The sequence below is a fragment of the Alligator sinensis genome, unplaced genomic scaffold, assembly GCF_000455745.1.
Source record: "Alligator sinensis unplaced genomic scaffold, ASM45574v1 scaffold81_1, whole genome shotgun sequence".
NCBI classification, from domain to species: domain Eukaryota; kingdom Metazoa; phylum Chordata; order Crocodylia; family Alligatoridae; genus Alligator; species Alligator sinensis.
In genome coordinates this window covers 662,681-679,242 of record NW_005842607.1, presented here as the reverse complement: position 1 = coordinate 679,242, position 16,562 = coordinate 662,681, and positions in this window count along the sequence as shown.

Below are 16,562 nucleotides of genomic sequence, written 5' to 3'. Positions count from 1 at the left end.
TAAGTTTATCAGGGGTGACCACCAGTATCTGGGGGAACGTTTGTTCACCAGAGCGCCCCAAGGGATGACGACTAGGTCGAATGGTCATAAACTACTACAAGACCGTTTCAGGCTGGACATAAGGAAGAATTTCTTTACTGTCCGAGCCCCCAAGGTCTGGAACAGCCTGCCACCGGAGGTGGTTCAAGCGCCTACATTGAACACCTTCAAGAGCAAACTGGATGCTTATCTTGCTGGGATCCTATGACCCCAGCTGACTTCCTGCCCTTTTGGCAGGGGGCTGGACTCGATGATCTTCCGAGGTCCCTTCCAGCCCTAATGTCTATGAAATCTATGAAATCTATGAAAGAAAGGAAAAAAGAGGATCCAGGGAACTACACACAGCTCAGATTTACCTCAGTCCCTGGAAAAATCATGGAGCAGATCCTCAAGGAAATGTTTTCTAAGCACTTGGAGGGGGAAAAAAATGATTAGGAACAGTCAGCCTGGATTCACCAAAGGCAAGTCATGCCTGACCAACCTGATTGCCTCCCATGATGAGCTGACTGACTCTGTGGATGCAGGGAGACCAGTGGATGTAGTATACCTTGATATACTACAAAAGCAAGGCTTTTGATACAGTCTCCCACAGCATTCTTGCAGGCAAGCTATGGAAGCACAGGTTGGATGAATGGACCATAAGACGGATAGAAAACTGGCTGGAACATCAGGCTAAGAGAGTAGTAGTAGCTCTGACTGGTAGGACTGTGCAAAGCTTTGATCCCTGATTCGATTTGGCAGAGATTCGGCCCAATTTGGTGGCTGAATCCCTGAATCCAAATCGAATAAAATGTCCCTTTAATCTCTCTGAATCAAATCAGAACCCTCCCAAATGATTTGGTGATTCGGACATAGACACAGCTTTAACTGTTTTTTCTGCATACCTCCAGGTAGCAGGCTGCTCATGAATGCTGTAATGCTGATGTGCATGGAGTGTCCCACAGAAGCATGGGGCGGGGGCTCCCCAGTGCGCTCAGCTGCAGACCTGGAAATGGACCAGAAGCTGCTTCTGCTCCATGCACCTGGTACCTCGAGGTATATAGAAAAAATACTTAAAGCTGTGTCTATGGCTGAATTGCTGATTCTCTGAATCAGCATCAAATCTTCGGATTCAGCCAAATTGAATTGGTGACAGTGACCCAAATCAACGAATTGAACCACTGTCCCCGATTCAGGCTGAATCTGAATTGAATATAGCCCATTTCTCACACCCCTACTGACTGGGTGGCCAGCAGCTCTACAGAAAAGGTCCTGCAGGTTACAGTGGACAAGAAGCTGAATAAGAGCCAGCAGTGTGCCCTTGTTGCTAAGGGCATACTGGGCTGCATTAGTAGGTGTATTGCTAGTAAGTCAAGGGAAGTGATTATTCCCCTCAATTCAGCACTGGTGAAGCTACTTCTGGAGTACTGTGTTAAATTTTAGGCCCCCAACTACAGAAAGCATGTGGAAAAATTGGAGAGTCCTGCAGAGGGCAACAAAAATGATTTGGAGGCTACAGGATATAAGTTATGAGGAAAGACTAAGGAAACTGGGCTTATTTAGTCTAGAGAAGAAGAGACTGAGAGAGGACTTACTAGCAGCCTTCAACTACCTGAATAGAGGTTCAAAAGAGGGTGGAACTAGACTGTAGGGGTGCGCGAAGCAGGACCTATTCAATTTGAATTCAGCCTGAATCAGGGACAGTGAATCAATTCATTGATTCGGATCACTGTCCCTGATTCAATTCAGCCAAATCCAAATCTGAAGATTCGATGCTGATTCAGCAATTTGGACAAAGACACCACTTTAAATGTTTTTTCTACATACCTTGAGGTATCAGGTGCAGCATGTGAATGCTGCGATGCTGGGGCGGGTGGAGCGTTCTTCAGGAGTGTGTGGGGGCCCTCCATGCACTCAGCAGCAAACCCAGAAGTGGCCCAGAAGTATTTCCCTCCAGATCCAGGAGGCACCAGTCACCGAGCTGCCAGGGTGCGAGAGGGGGCCCCCTGCGTGCTCCCTGGAGGACCCAGAAGTGGACTGGAAGTGCTTCTGGTCCACTTCTGGGTCTGTTGCCAAGTGCGCTGGGGAGCCCCCCGCAATCCTGTGGGATGCTTCATGCGCCCCAGGATCACAGCATTCATGAGCCACCTGCTACCTTGAGGTATGTAGAAAAAACATTTAAAGCTGTGTCTATGTCCAAATCACCAAATCTTTCCGAATCTCTCCGAATCAATTCAGAGATATTAAAGGGTCTCCTGATTTGATTTGGATTTGGAGATTCGGCCACCGAATCAGGCTGAATTGAATCAGGAACCGAAGCTTTGCACAGCCCTCCTAGACTGTTCTCAGTGGTAGCAGATGACAGAACAAGGAACAATGGTCTCAATTTGCAGCAAGGGAAATTTAGGTTATATATTAAGAAGAATTTTCTCACTAGGAGGGTAGTAAAACACTGAAACAGGTTACCCAGAGAGGTGGTGGAAGCTCCATCCTTGGAGTTTTCAAAACCCAGCTAGACAAAGCTTTGGCTGGGATAATCTAGTTGGGGCTTGGTCCTGCTTTGAGCAGGGTGTTCGATTAGATGTCCCTTTCTATGACTCTGTGATCTACTTTGGAAGGTAAACCCTGCTCAGAGTATCTGCCACTAACAGTGACTTCTCTGGACCATACCTGATGCTCACATCATAGCACTGAAGTCTCAACAGCATGTGTTGTAGTCACTCTAGTGCACTGAATGGATTCCATCTATGATGAACTGCACATCCACCTGTGATGTCCAAAGATGAACTGATAGAATTGCTCTGTTCCAAAGAGCGCGGCCAGGAGTTCCTTTTCTATCAGAGCATACCCTCTTTCTGTAGCTGTCAGGGCTTAGTTTGCTAATGCTATGGGTACCTGCTTCTGCATTAATGTAGTTCCTAGGCCTCCTTCTGATGCATCACATTGTAGTTATAGTTGCTCTGCTGGGTTGTAATATTTCAAGGCTGGTGTCTCATTTATGTGTTTCTTTATTCTTTCATATGCCTGCTCCTGGGCTTCTGCTGAGTCCCATACTGCCTCTTTGTGCATTAGCTGTTTCAAAGGTTCATAAGGACCTCTGACAGGTGTACACAGAATCTGAAAAGATAGCCATGCCTACAAATCTCTGGACTCCTTTCACATCTTATGGTCTGGGCATTTCTTTAATGGCTTTCAAATTCTCAGGGTCAGGCTGGAGGTCAGAAAGTGTTCAATACAGGGGACCTCAGTCCTCCCCAGCTTCAGATTTTCTGAGTTTAACTTAATATTCTGCTCCCTACACCTGTTTAGAAGCAGTTGCAGCTTAGCATCATGGTCCCAGATAGCCTCTTTCTCACTGTCTCTGTTCCCCACAATTAGGATGTCATTTGCTATAAGCCTGATTCCTGAAAGTCCCTCTAGAAGTGGATTCAGTTTGTGCTGGAACACATCTGGGGTAGGAATAATGCCCATAGGCATTCATACATATCTGCCAAAGGGTGTTGGAAATGTTGTTCAACAGCTTGAAGACTCATCTAGCTTGATATGCCAGAACCCTTTTTTATATCATAAACTGTGAATACTTTTGCCCTTAATAGTTGAGGCAGTTTGTCCTCAAGAGAAGACAATGGATAATAGCTTCTTTTCAATTCCCTGTTAAGAGGCTATCTATACAGCCCCTCAATTTGCCAGATGGTTTTCGTACTGCTACCAGGCTGTTGATCCAGTTGGTGCTAATTTCCACAAGTTTAATACTGCACCTTCTTGTTAGGTTTGCTAGTACCTTTCTACCAGAGCTAGTGGTATTCTGTGTTTTGGCAGTCATATAACTTGGATTTGTGGGTCTGTTTCTAACTTGAACTTTCCCTTCAAGTGGCCATCTCTCTCAAATACATCTTTATACTCCTGTAAAATATCTGACAAGGACCATGCTGTGCTTCTTCCCTCCTGTTTCATTTGGAGGATATTCTGGTAGTACACTGCGATCAGACCCATGGGTTGCACTATGTGGCTGCCTAACAGTGGAAGGTATTCTTCAGTGTTGATTATTATGAATTCCAGGCACTATTGTTTTTTCTGGATTTTGCATTGGTAGTCTGTGTTTACCCACTGGGTGTATAGTTGTTTTATTTTATATCACCAGTATCCGCTCACATCTCTCCATATGGTACTATTGCTGAGGAGTTTGGCAGGAATTACATTGCAGTTGACTCCACAATCAAGCTGGAGTCTGACTGGTTGCTGCTCCACTAACATAATTGCAACTATGACCGATGGCTTAGTAGTAGCTTTCTTCTGTAGTGCATGCATGTTCAGATTATTTGGATCTGCTAAAGTCACCAAGAAAATCTCATCTTCCTCATCAAAAATGTCAGTATCCCCCAACTACTGCATGTATTGTGGTTTTATTTCTCTTGAGATTCTCATGGCACTGGCACACAAAATGGTTGTTTCCCAAAGACCAGGCATCTTTCTGACTTTCATGCTGCTTCCCACAGTACTAACATTGGAGCCTGGAGACTGCATTTTCAGTTGGTCTATCTTTGTTTTGCCTCCTGGGTCCCTTTTAATTGTTCCTGGGCTCTTCTACATGTTCACTAATGCACCTTTGATACTGCACATTAAGTTTAGTACCTCTAATATGAGGTACTGAATAAAGGCTCAGTAGCTGCATTAATGCACAGTAGCAAAGGTGAACTTTTTTGTGATGCTTAATGCGCAGTCAACTAATTCTACTGCACATTAGCATGTTTTTTGCCATGAACAGTCTACTGTACATTAAGGCATCTTATGTAGACAGGCTCCTGTGTACTTGTTCTGCACCAACAATTGTTTTGATTCTTCCTTAGATAATTCAGCTGCCCATGAAATTTGGACACACTTGTCCAGAGTCAGATCAACCTTTCTCAACTATCTTTCCCTTAGCTTAGGATCAGATGTCACACAAATAATTCTGTCTCTAATAAGGGAGCCTTATGAACCCAAAATTACATGTGGATGCCAGGGTTTTCAGCTCTATAACATCACTATCCATTTCTTCTTCTAGATCCTGATGAATGGTGAAAAAACAGTATCTTTCTACAATTTCATTTTTTCTGGGGCTAACAGTACTGATCAAAAGTCTTCATCAGCTCTTCTCATGTATTGGGTCCCTTGGGTTAAATGTTGCACTCACTTCTCTGCATTTTGTCCCAGTGAGGTAATGGAAAATTTTTACCTTCATTTCCTCATCCCTGTCTGCCATGGTCAGCTGTGCGTACCAGGTCATCTCTTCCTTCCACTGCTTCCATGCTGTTTCCAGGTTCTTTGTCTGGAAATCCAAATCTACAAGGGGTCTAAGTCCCTCCCTTCTGTCTGATCTTTTTGTTGTATAGATGATATCTTAAATTACACACCTTTTTGCTCTGGTTTTCAGCCATTGCCACCATGTTTCCTGCACAGTGATCTGTGCAATAATAAAGAGAACCCATTTGGACTGCAACAAGTTAGATCTTTATTTAAAGTGTGCTGGTATTGCAACCACGAAGTACATTGTGTGCTCTTCAGAGGTACTGCAAAATCTTCCAAGTACATTGAGCTTCTTGGTACTACCCTCTAAATCATGCCCACTAAAAACTGTATTCCAAGCTGCAGGAACCTGCAGGGTGTTACTCTCCTGTTTATTTAAAATAAATAAATAAATAAATAATTTAGGAAAAGCAGGCGCAACATTGGACCCCTGCTGCTCTGTATAACAAGAGACAAGAGACAACTGACGCCCAGGAAGAAGCCAACCTATTAAATAGGTACTTTGCGTCAGTCTTTCATCAGTCCCATGGGACGCCCATGCCCGCTACAGGGCCGGGAAGTCCGGGTGAGGGTGATCCCCTGCCCTCCTTTAATGCTGACTTTCTGAAGGAACATCTTGAGAAGCTGGATACCTTCAAGTCAGCTGGCCCTGACAATCTTCACCCCAGGGTACTCAAGGAGCTGGCGAGCATCATAGCCCAGCCTCTAGCACAGATCTTTGAAAACTCTTGGCGCTCTGGTGTAGTGCCCGAAGACTGGAAGAAGGCCACTGTGGTGCCTATCTTCAAGAAAGGGAGGAAAGTGGATCCGGCTAACTATAGGCCCATCAGCCTGACTTCTATCCCAGGGAAGATCTTAGAAAAGTTTATTAAAGAGGCCATCCTTAATGGACTGGCCAACGTCAACATCTTAAGGGATAGCCAGCACGGGTTTGTTGCGGGTAGGTCTTGCTTGACCAATCTCATTTCCTTCTACGACCAGGTGACCTATCACCTGGACAAGGGAGAAGAGATTGATGTCATGTATCTTGACTTCAAAAAAGCCTTCGATCTGGTTTCCCATGATCGCCTCTTGGAGAAACTGGCCAATTGTCGCCTTGGGTCCTCCACAATCCACTGGCTGGAAAATTGGCTCCGTGGTCAGACCCAGAGGGTAGTAATTGATGGAAGTCACTCATCGTGGTGTCCTGTGACCAGTGGGGTCCCCCAAGGCTCTGTCCTTGGACCCATACTGTTCAACATCTTCATTAATGATGTGGACACTGGAGTCAGCCCTGACAATCTTCACCCCAGGGTACTCAAGGAGCTGGCGAGCATCATAGCCCAGCTATGTTGGCTAGCACTATGGAAGAAAGAGACTTGGGGGTCATCATTGACCACGAGATGAACATGAGCCTGCAATGCGATGCGGCAGCTAGTAAAGCGACCAAAACTCTGGTTTGCATCCATAGATGCTTCTCAAGCAAATCCCGGGACGTCATTCTCCCCCTGTACTCGGCCTTAGTGAGGCCGGAGCTGGAGTACTGTGTCCAGTTTTGGGCTCCACAATTCAAAAAGGATGTGGAGAAGCTTGAGAGAGTCCAGAGAAGAGCCACGCGCATGCTCAGAGGTCAGGGAAGCAGACCCTACGATGACAGGCTGAGAGCCCTGGGGCTCTTTAGCCTGAAAAAGCGCAGGCTTAGGGGTGATCTGATGGCCACCTACAAGTTTATCAGGGGTGACCACCAGCATCTGGGGGAACGTTTGTTCACCAGAGCGCCCCAAGGGATGACGAGGTCGAATGGTCACAAACTACTTCAAGATCGTTTCAGGCTGGACATAAGGAAGAACTTCTTTACTGTCCAAGCCCCCAAGGTCTGGAACAGCCTGCCACCGGAGGTGGTTCAAGCGCCTTCATTGAACACCTTCAAGACGAAACTGGATGCTTATCTTGCTGGGATCCTATGACCCCAGCTGACTTCCTGCCCTTTGGGCAGGTGGCTGGACTCGATGATCTTCTGAGGTCCCTTCCAGCCCTAATGTCTATGAAATCTAATATCTATGAAATCTATGAAATACATACATACATACAATTTTGTAAGACATTGTTTACCCAAATCTGTACTCCCGCTAACTTTACAGGGAAGGGTGAATACCTTAGAAATATTTTTTTATTTACCTTTAGTTAATTGTCTTCCACTGAGCATGTTCCAGAATGCACCACTAAGTTATACCATAAATTCTTTGGTAGTACAGTGTAACAGGGCAGTTTGTCCCTTTCAAGAGGAATGGTCTGTAAAGAAAGCCCCGCTGTGGAGCATTTGGGTAAGCAGGGGGTGCAAACAGAATTGACAATATTCACCTGATCTGGCCCCAGAAAGCATTCTACAGCCATGACCACACAAAAGTGCATGGCTGCAGACTGCTTTAAAAGGTCCCAAGACCACGAAAATCTGAACACATTGCATGAGGGTTCAGATGAATGTGCTTCAAAACAGAGCACATTCTGTAACTCATGTCTGCAGTGCTCCCAGCCTGTCTCTGCTTTCAGAATGGGAGGTGGGGGGAAGGAAAAACAGGGAGTTTGGCCTGTTTTTTTTTCAGCCAGAGCTGGAGGGTGGGGTGGGTGGACGAGAGCCCTTTCCCCACCACAACCCCCAAGGTGGAGGGCCTTCAATCCACCCACCACACCCTCCAGCACTGGCTAGGGAACCCCAAGAACCAGGAATCCCTCTGCTCCTTTCCCCCCTCCCATTCTGAAAATAGCATCCAGGCTGGGAGGGGGGAGTGGCATTGCTACGGAGACTAAGCTGCAGGCTTGCAGCTAGCAGCTGGAATCCCCAATTCCCAGACCCAGCAGCAAACCTCTGTTGGGTCTGGGGGATCATTGCAACTCATAGCACTTCCTGCAAAACACTATGAGTTGTAATGGGAAGCTGGTGTTCTGTCTGCACCCAGGGAGTGTCCCACTGGGAGCTTAAGGCCAGGTACAGACATTACACTTTTACAGGTATAAGTAATCAGAAACTGGTCTATATCCAGACCAGAACAGAAGTTCATCACATGTAGATTGGTTTAAAGATGACTGAACCCAGTCTAAGATTTGTCCGTCCTACCAAAAAGCAAATATGTGTTCTGTTTACTACTAAACCACTTTAAAAAAACAGTATAACTTGGATGGATTCTGCCTCAGGCTTTTTGAATGTTTGTACTTAGCCTGAAAGTTTCGAGAAGAGAAAGAAAAAGGGAGGAGGAAGCAAGCAAGCTGGGGAGGGAGCAGTTTGCTGCAGCGAAGATCCAGGCTGGTGTTCTAGAGCCAGAACAGAAAGAGGTTCCCCTCCTAGTTTCTGGGAAAGGAGAGAGGGGTTTTGTTTTCTTTGTTTGTTTACTTAAAGATTAAACTTTGTTTTGAAGAACTGGTCAAGGAGCCCATACGGGAGCAAGCTCTGCAAAAGCCAGCAGGCTTAGACACTAGGCCTGTGTGAATAAGGAATTATTTGATTTGGGTTCAGATTCGGCCAATTCGGATGCCAGCAATTTGATTCAGAGCTCCGAATCAGTTTCTCATTTCAATTCAGCCGAATCGGCTCCGAAGCTTCGGAGCTCATTCAGAGATCTGACCATAGGGTATAATGGGGAATCAATGAAATATCTATAACTTTGTTGTTTTTTGTCTGATTCAGATGAAACTTGCAGGACTGGTAGCTTCTGCTGAGAACATGAAGTCTACCAAGGTGCAGGAGTTTGAGGGAAACTGCATCCCAAATCCTTACTTGTGTGTGTTAAGCCACAGCAGGGTCAAAACTACAGGAATGGTAGCCCCTGGTAAGGCCACACAGTCTGCCAAGTTTCAAGGAGATAAGTGCAGGGGTTTGGGGGAAACTACACGCCAAGCTGCTGACAGGCAAAACTCATGACATAGATGACCCTGTGTGTGTTAAGGTGCAGTAGGGTGAAAACTGCAGAGATAGTAGCCCCTGGTGAGGCCACAAAGCCTGCCAAGTTTCAAGGAGATAAGTGCAGGGGTTTGGGGGGAACTGCATCTCAAACTGCAGACAAGCAAAACTCGTGACATGGGTGTGTGTTAAGGTGCAGCAGGGTGAAAGCTGCAGGCCTGCTAGCACCTGCTGAGGCCATAAAGCCTGCCAGCTGTCAAGGAGATCAGTGCAGGGGTTCTGGGGCCCTGCACCCTTAGCTGATGACAGGCAAAACTCGTGACATGGGTGCTTGTGCAACTGACTGTGTCTGTCTTGGGGCAGTTGATTGTCTGTATTGATTATTTCCTCTCCTTAGTCTGTGGTTTTGTAGGCATTAATCTTTGCTCATTAACTTGTTATCTAGTAGCTACTACCTAGCTACTGTGTATTGAGCTGGTCCCTGAGTGAATCATGATTGATTGGTAACACAGTAGCTTAGCAGCCGGGCCTGCAGCACATGTCACGAGTTTTGCCTGTCAACAGCTAGAGGTGCAGTAAGTGCACCCAAGCTTTTTCCAAAATGGTTTGCAACCTCAGATTTTTGCCTGATCTACTACTATTCCTATATTTGCAGGTAGCAGTGATGGTCCATAGAGCTTTTTTCATCTTCAGCTATCCAAAATGCTAGTGCACAACTTGGGACAGACTTTTCCTGGCCTTGTCACTCTCCAGGTGGCCTGAATGCTACCCCAAAGCCAACTCAGAAGTAGTGAGCACATAATATCTTCTCTGGAACTCGTTTGCAGGCTTCTGCTATTAATGCTATTACCTTAGAAATCGCTCTCACCTTGTACTCCAGTTTTCAAGTTAGGAATAGTTGAGATGCTCGTGTAGTTGCTCATGGTAAGGCACAGAACTGCAAAACCTGAACTTGTGGGAACTGAGTTTGTCACCCTGCAGAGTGTGATAGAGGAGCACCTTTGTCTACCAGAGTTTTGGCTTATTTTTTTCCTTCATACTGATAACATGAGGGCATTCTAGTTGCAGGCATTTTCTTGGTTGTGGTAGTCTGAATCTTCTTTCATCCTTGAAGACAATGATTGTGGTCCCAATCCTAAAGCCTTAGATAAACACTCTTTGCTCACTCAACTAGTCCCACTCATATCAATGCATAAATGAAGGCTTGCAGAATTAAACTAATTTGATTTTCCAGTCTTTCCATAAATGATTTCAGAGGACTCATAAGGGACAGAAAAACTGTCCATTAGGTTCACTGTGTAGCACAATTAACTTGAAAACATTATGCCCTATGGAAACATCAAATTCTTTGTCTGTTGAAGTTCTCCAAGTATTTGCAGTGAGTAGACCTGTTAAAGCAGAACAAATACATGAAACTCCAGGGCTGAACTCTGCTCATGAAAAGAAAGAGATTACTGGCTAGATTTCAATGGGAGAAACTCAGAGATGCCTTTGTAATGTAACTCCTTATTAATGATAGAAACTGAAGAAAAGGAACGTATTGCAAACCACAGAGAGTAACCAATATGGCACTTAAATATAAATGTAGTTTGTGTTATCTGTAACTGAAGAAGGTCATGGAATCTATGATTTACAGTGAGAGCCTCCAGTGCCAACAAATTAGCATCAAAAGCCCTGGCTTGGCATACAGAGAAGGGCAATAACTACAGCATCTGCAAACTGCTCCACAGAGCTGCAAACTTAGGTGAACAGCCTCTTCAAGTTTGTGCTCCTGTCACTAAAATGGCCTGGCTCCTGATCACAGACCTTAATGTACCTAAAAGCAGCCAGCTCAGTCTTAAAATCAAATGCCAAAAATGGCAATGCCAAGCTAGCCAGTGGGAAACAGAACCGACGCAGTGTAGGCATCAGTGGAGTTGCTGCAAAGAGAAGTGGGTAAGTGAGGTTCCAATAGTGTTTTCATATTTGGATGCTTCTTTGCTTTTAGGACAAGGACAAGAGCAAAGTGAACCCAAAGGCAGCAGGACTTTTGTGAGGGAGGCAGAAAAAGAACCAGTACAATGTGAGAAGTCTTAATTGCTGCTTGCCCCTTCTGAATAGTCTCAGGGAGTGCTTGGGGAATGAAAAAGGGAAATGAAAAGATTGCAAAATTTACTTCAGTGTTTTTGGATGGTGGGTTTTTTAATGTGTAAGACTGAATGAAGTAGGGAGGAGAAATGTAGCAGAGGAGGAGCTCCACAATGTTCAATCAATCAGCACCTCAACCCCAAACTAATCACCTAAACTATACTTTTTAAGCTCAGCTACATGTTTTTCCTCCTTTGGGTACAATTAAAATGACTCTAATAAATTGTTTCTAATTTAAATATTGCTCAGTGCTGAGCACAGCATCAAGAAAAGAAGGAAGAGGTGGGTGCCTTGTCCAAGCAGTTCAATCTTAAAGCTTATGAATACAGCCCACTGTACTCATACCTATCTACACACGCAATTAGGGCAAAAAAATAAACTCTGGCACAGTTTGTGCCAGAGTTTATTTGTTTCAAGTGCAACATTTACATTTGTACCCAGGACTGCAGCACGATGAGCCAGAGCAGAGCAGCCCCGGGCTGGCAGGGGGCCTGAGGTGTGAGCTCCAGGTTCTGGGTGGCCGCAATGGGCAGCAAAAGGCCTGGCTGGGGCATACGGGTGCTATGGTGTGGGGCTAGCCACCAGGCAGCTCCCACACTGTAGTATCCTCATGCCCCAGCTAGCCCTGGACACCATCAACGCATGCGCTTCAGTGGCATAAATTACTCCTCCACAGGATAGTACTTGTTCCAGACAGTACTATCCTATGGTGGAGTTAATTAATTTACTGTACCCTAATATTAACTCACATGTAAACAGTGATACTTTACTACGGAGCTAATTAGTCAATTCAGCAGTAAAGTGCACATGTAGATGCACCCACTGACTGATTCTTATCAGTACAGACTAAAGGTGTGGTGGGGATGTTAGGAGGCAGCGATTGTATTCAACTTATGCTCACTTTATGATTCATCTTACCCCTTGAGCCAACTGGTTGGTGCCTGTGGGACACAGCTATAGAGCTATCATTTTTTTTCATGGGAGCAAGGAAGGAACATTCTGTGCAGACTAATTTGCTGCAGTGTAAACCATCACAGTCTGTATGTGCAACACTATTAGATCACAGCAAACCAATTTTCGTTGCAGTAAGATAGTACTGTTAGGGGTAGGACTGTCTTACAGCGGCAAAAATAACTGTGCCCAAATGCACGTGTAAGCACTGACCCAGGTGAATATTGCACCCTGTCAGCCCAGGCAGCAGGGGACCAGACCCCTGCCTGCCACCTAGACACATGGCTCCACTCTTTGGGCACTCTAGTGCCCCAGCCAACCCCTCTGCCACCAAACATTGTCCCCCAGAGCCTGGACCTTAGCCCCAGGAGCCTGCTGCCAGCTTGGGCCTGCTCTGCCTCAGCTCAAACAGCTGCTGTCCCAGGCACACTTATAAATGCTGAGCCCAGGAACAGTTAACTCTGGTGCATCATATCACCTTAATGGCACATGTAGATGCACCCAGGGAGGACAAGGAAGTGGAATTCTACCTGGTATTTTTTATGGGGACATGAAGAGAAAGAAGCTGCTTTTATCCTTCTGCATGTGCCCATCACACATCCCCATGGCACAGCCAGGAAGTCTGGCCCTCCAGTCACCTGTTTTAACAGTTAATTTGTGGGGAACTTAAATATATTTCCGTTTGTTCCTCCTTAAGCTCAACAATAACACCAAGCTTTTATATTCAGATGTGACTCAAAAAGAAAAAGAAAAACCAGAGTGATCAGGTCTCATTGAAATAATTATGTCTGTCACAGTATACTCCTCAGGAAACAGATATGAGCAACCTTAATAACAAGATGCAGTATTGCCATTTGACAGGCAAAGCAGTGTCATTTTATGATAGGACAATTGATACAAGCAGGATCAGTTAGACAGAGAAAATCAAATAAAAAGTGGATTTCCATAATCTCATGTTGGAATAAAAAGGATTGCTCTAAATGAAAGATTCAGCAGAGTTTTTTTAAATATGAAAGGCTCAACTAAAAACATTAACGTTGGTATATCCAAATATAGGCTATCATAAAATATTAGAAATGTAGATTTTCTAACCGAAGATCTTATAATTGAATCAGACTACTTGTAACTATATCAATGACTGATAAGTGATATAACCTACTGTGGTTAACATGAAGGTTTTAAAAGATTTTAATTGTTGGGAAGCAAGGTAATTCATAATTTTGCAAATAATTCCAAATGGGTATTTGGCCATGTTAACAACTGGATAGGTACACTCATGAGAACCATTTATTTTGGTCAATTAAGAATCAGAAGTTCTAGCTTACAATGCACATTTGGGTATCTTAAGTTTCCTGTAATATTATTTAGGGACTTTATGGGTGAAATTCATTCCTTTGTAGAAGGCCATGACAGGAGCTATGCACTCCTTAAGCTTTACTCAAAGCTTCATTACTTAGTTACCATTGTCATTAGAAATATATTGGGAGTAGTCTGTTGCTATCGCCCCTCATAGAAGTGAATTTTATCCTAAATGGGCTATATCTGCATATAGTGGCCTGTGCCCACTAACAGTATAAATGCAACCTTTCTTATTGACTTCAAGTAAAGCAAGGTGTAGCTTATATGTTATGTTGTGTATTGTGCACAGCAAATGTCTATGTTGTGCCAGGAATGGGGTATTTAAAATCAGTTTAAAATATATTTGCCAGGTTGCTTAGTGTGATATAAATGTTTTGAAATTAAATGTACCATTTAATATTGTAACTCTGTAAATCAACCTTTGAATGGCCTATTAATCATAATACATTGCATTTCTACATTGTGTATTTCCTCTCCATTTTAAATACTGTCAGGCATGAAGTCACACTTCCTTACAGCAACTTGTAAAAGTTGTAAATATTACTAGTGAAATTTGATTAGCAAATGCAACCATATTTGGTGTTAGCTATGACCTATGGGAGATTTACAGCCTAGAATCATTTTCTATGAAATCAGAGTTTGACTTTTAATGCCTTTTTAGTTCTTGTTACAAGTGTATTCTTCCTGAACTTGTAAGTGTATACTACCAGGGAGGAACCAATGTTAAAATACATCTTGTGATTTTGGCAATTCTGTTTTTGTACATCTGGTTGAGATGTGTTCACGGCTCCATTTCTGAGCTTTTATATAAGACTGTAAATGCTACTAGTTGTTGGATTAGACACGTTCCATTGGGTGGAGATGACCTTAACAAGGTTTATTTTGAGGCTGTACCGCTCCTTAGAAAATTTGCTGTGGTGGTGATGGGCTTTACAGTGATTTGCCTACCTAGGAGCTCAGCAATGGTTTCTCAATACACTTATAAACTCATACAGTGAAAACTACAGGCAACCTAAAGCTCCTGTTTTATAGGTCTTAGCCCTCAGAGGTACTGCCTGTCTTTCCCCCTCTAGTCTTCCTGAATCATATAATGTTTTCTGCAAACTGATGGGAAAGCTAATAGATACCTTTTGTTGCTCTCAGGCTTGGGAAATACCGAAGGGGTGTCAACACGTCACCCTATGGTGATGTAACAATGCACTATATTGCTGTACAGTATGCTATGGCAACGTAGTGATCATGTGTGTCTACATGTGTTTGCCAGTTACATCACTGTAGTGGCATACTCCCTGGGTATAGTGCGCCACTACAGTGATGTAGCAGCAAAATTTACCCCTGCACCATGAACATAGCACAGTAACCACACATACTGTGCCATGCTTAGTACTTCCAAAGAACAATGCCATAGCAACATCACCATACAGCAGTGTGTAGATGCACCCCAAAAGTATTACAGAAGCCATGAAGCATGCAGATGTGATATTGATGCCCAGTGTGCAGCATGTGTAACTTGAAGTATGTAAAGAATATTCCAGAGGAGAAATAATGAAAACAGTAGCATTTGGTCCAATGTGATCCTGTCCAAAAGGAAAAGAATCCCATTTTCACAAGTAATTTTACAGGCACCCATAATAAAGACATCTTTGACAGGGGTGATGGGGTAGAATCAGGCAAAGTATGCCATGCATCTGAAAACAAAAATCAATTCCGCACTCTTCTCCTTAGCTCAGTAGTTCTCAACCTCATTACACCCAAGACAGCTCTCATAAAATGCCAGGTCTTAGTTTTCACTCATTTTTGGACTACAGAAAAATAATAGAGGGCTCCGGTTGCAAAGAACTCAGAAAGACCACAACAGATCGGAATGATTTTGACATAATGAATTCCTATTTGAAATCTCTGAGCACATCCAAATGAGCGTGCATATGTGGTTTGTGACGCCACAGACCTGTCTCCAGTGCCACAAACCTTATGCACTGCACATGCAGGCATTTGCTATGCTGCTAATTTGCAGTGTGGCAGGGTTTTTTGACACCAGGAGATCCTGGTGTCAAAAAAACCTCACCAGAAAAAACTGGGACAGTGCATGTGGTGGCACTGTGCATCACTCAAAACCGGAGCCTGACCAGCCAGAGTCCAGGTGCTGCCCTAGCCTCCCCTACTCCACCTGAGACAATTTGCTGCACACCAAACCACATGTGCACGGGCATTCCCCAGGGACTAATAGCAGCAGCACATAGTTGTGCTGCTGCTATTTGTCTCTGAGGAAACGCACGTGTGCACTCATCTGGAAATGCACTCTGAGTTTATGTTGTGAGTAATGTTTGCATACCTAGTGCTGTCCTGTGGGGTCAGGCCAACTCTCAGGATCTCAATATTGTGCTGTTAGACAGGAGGGTGTGACGCAATTGCACATATACAAACACACAAATCAATTAGGTGCATACACACACACACTACCAGCTCAGGCACATACATATCCAAACCAGCCTAGGCACATGCATACCTATCACCAATTCAAACACATACACAATACACCAAATTTAGACAGAATCAGTTACCAACCACTGCACATCCAATACACATACATGGATTACTAATTCATATACCCCACACACACACAATGATATCTATATATGTATATATATATGTGTGTATTCACTAATTCACACACATACCACCCACCTACACATACACACAGGTGAGTTCCTAATTTGGGTGTTGTGATGTGTAAGTATGTATGTGTTTGGTGTACTTGGGATACCTGGGGAAAGGTTAAGGTAAGAAAGTAGAAGTGTAGGGAGTGAAAGTTGCTAGGAGTGAAAGTCACCTGGACCGGGATTAGAACCAGTAGACTAGAGGGGCCTGGACTGAAGAACTGAGGCTCAGGGGTAACTTTAAGTTAATTGATCTTAACTGATTAAAATACAACACCCAAAGCCTACAG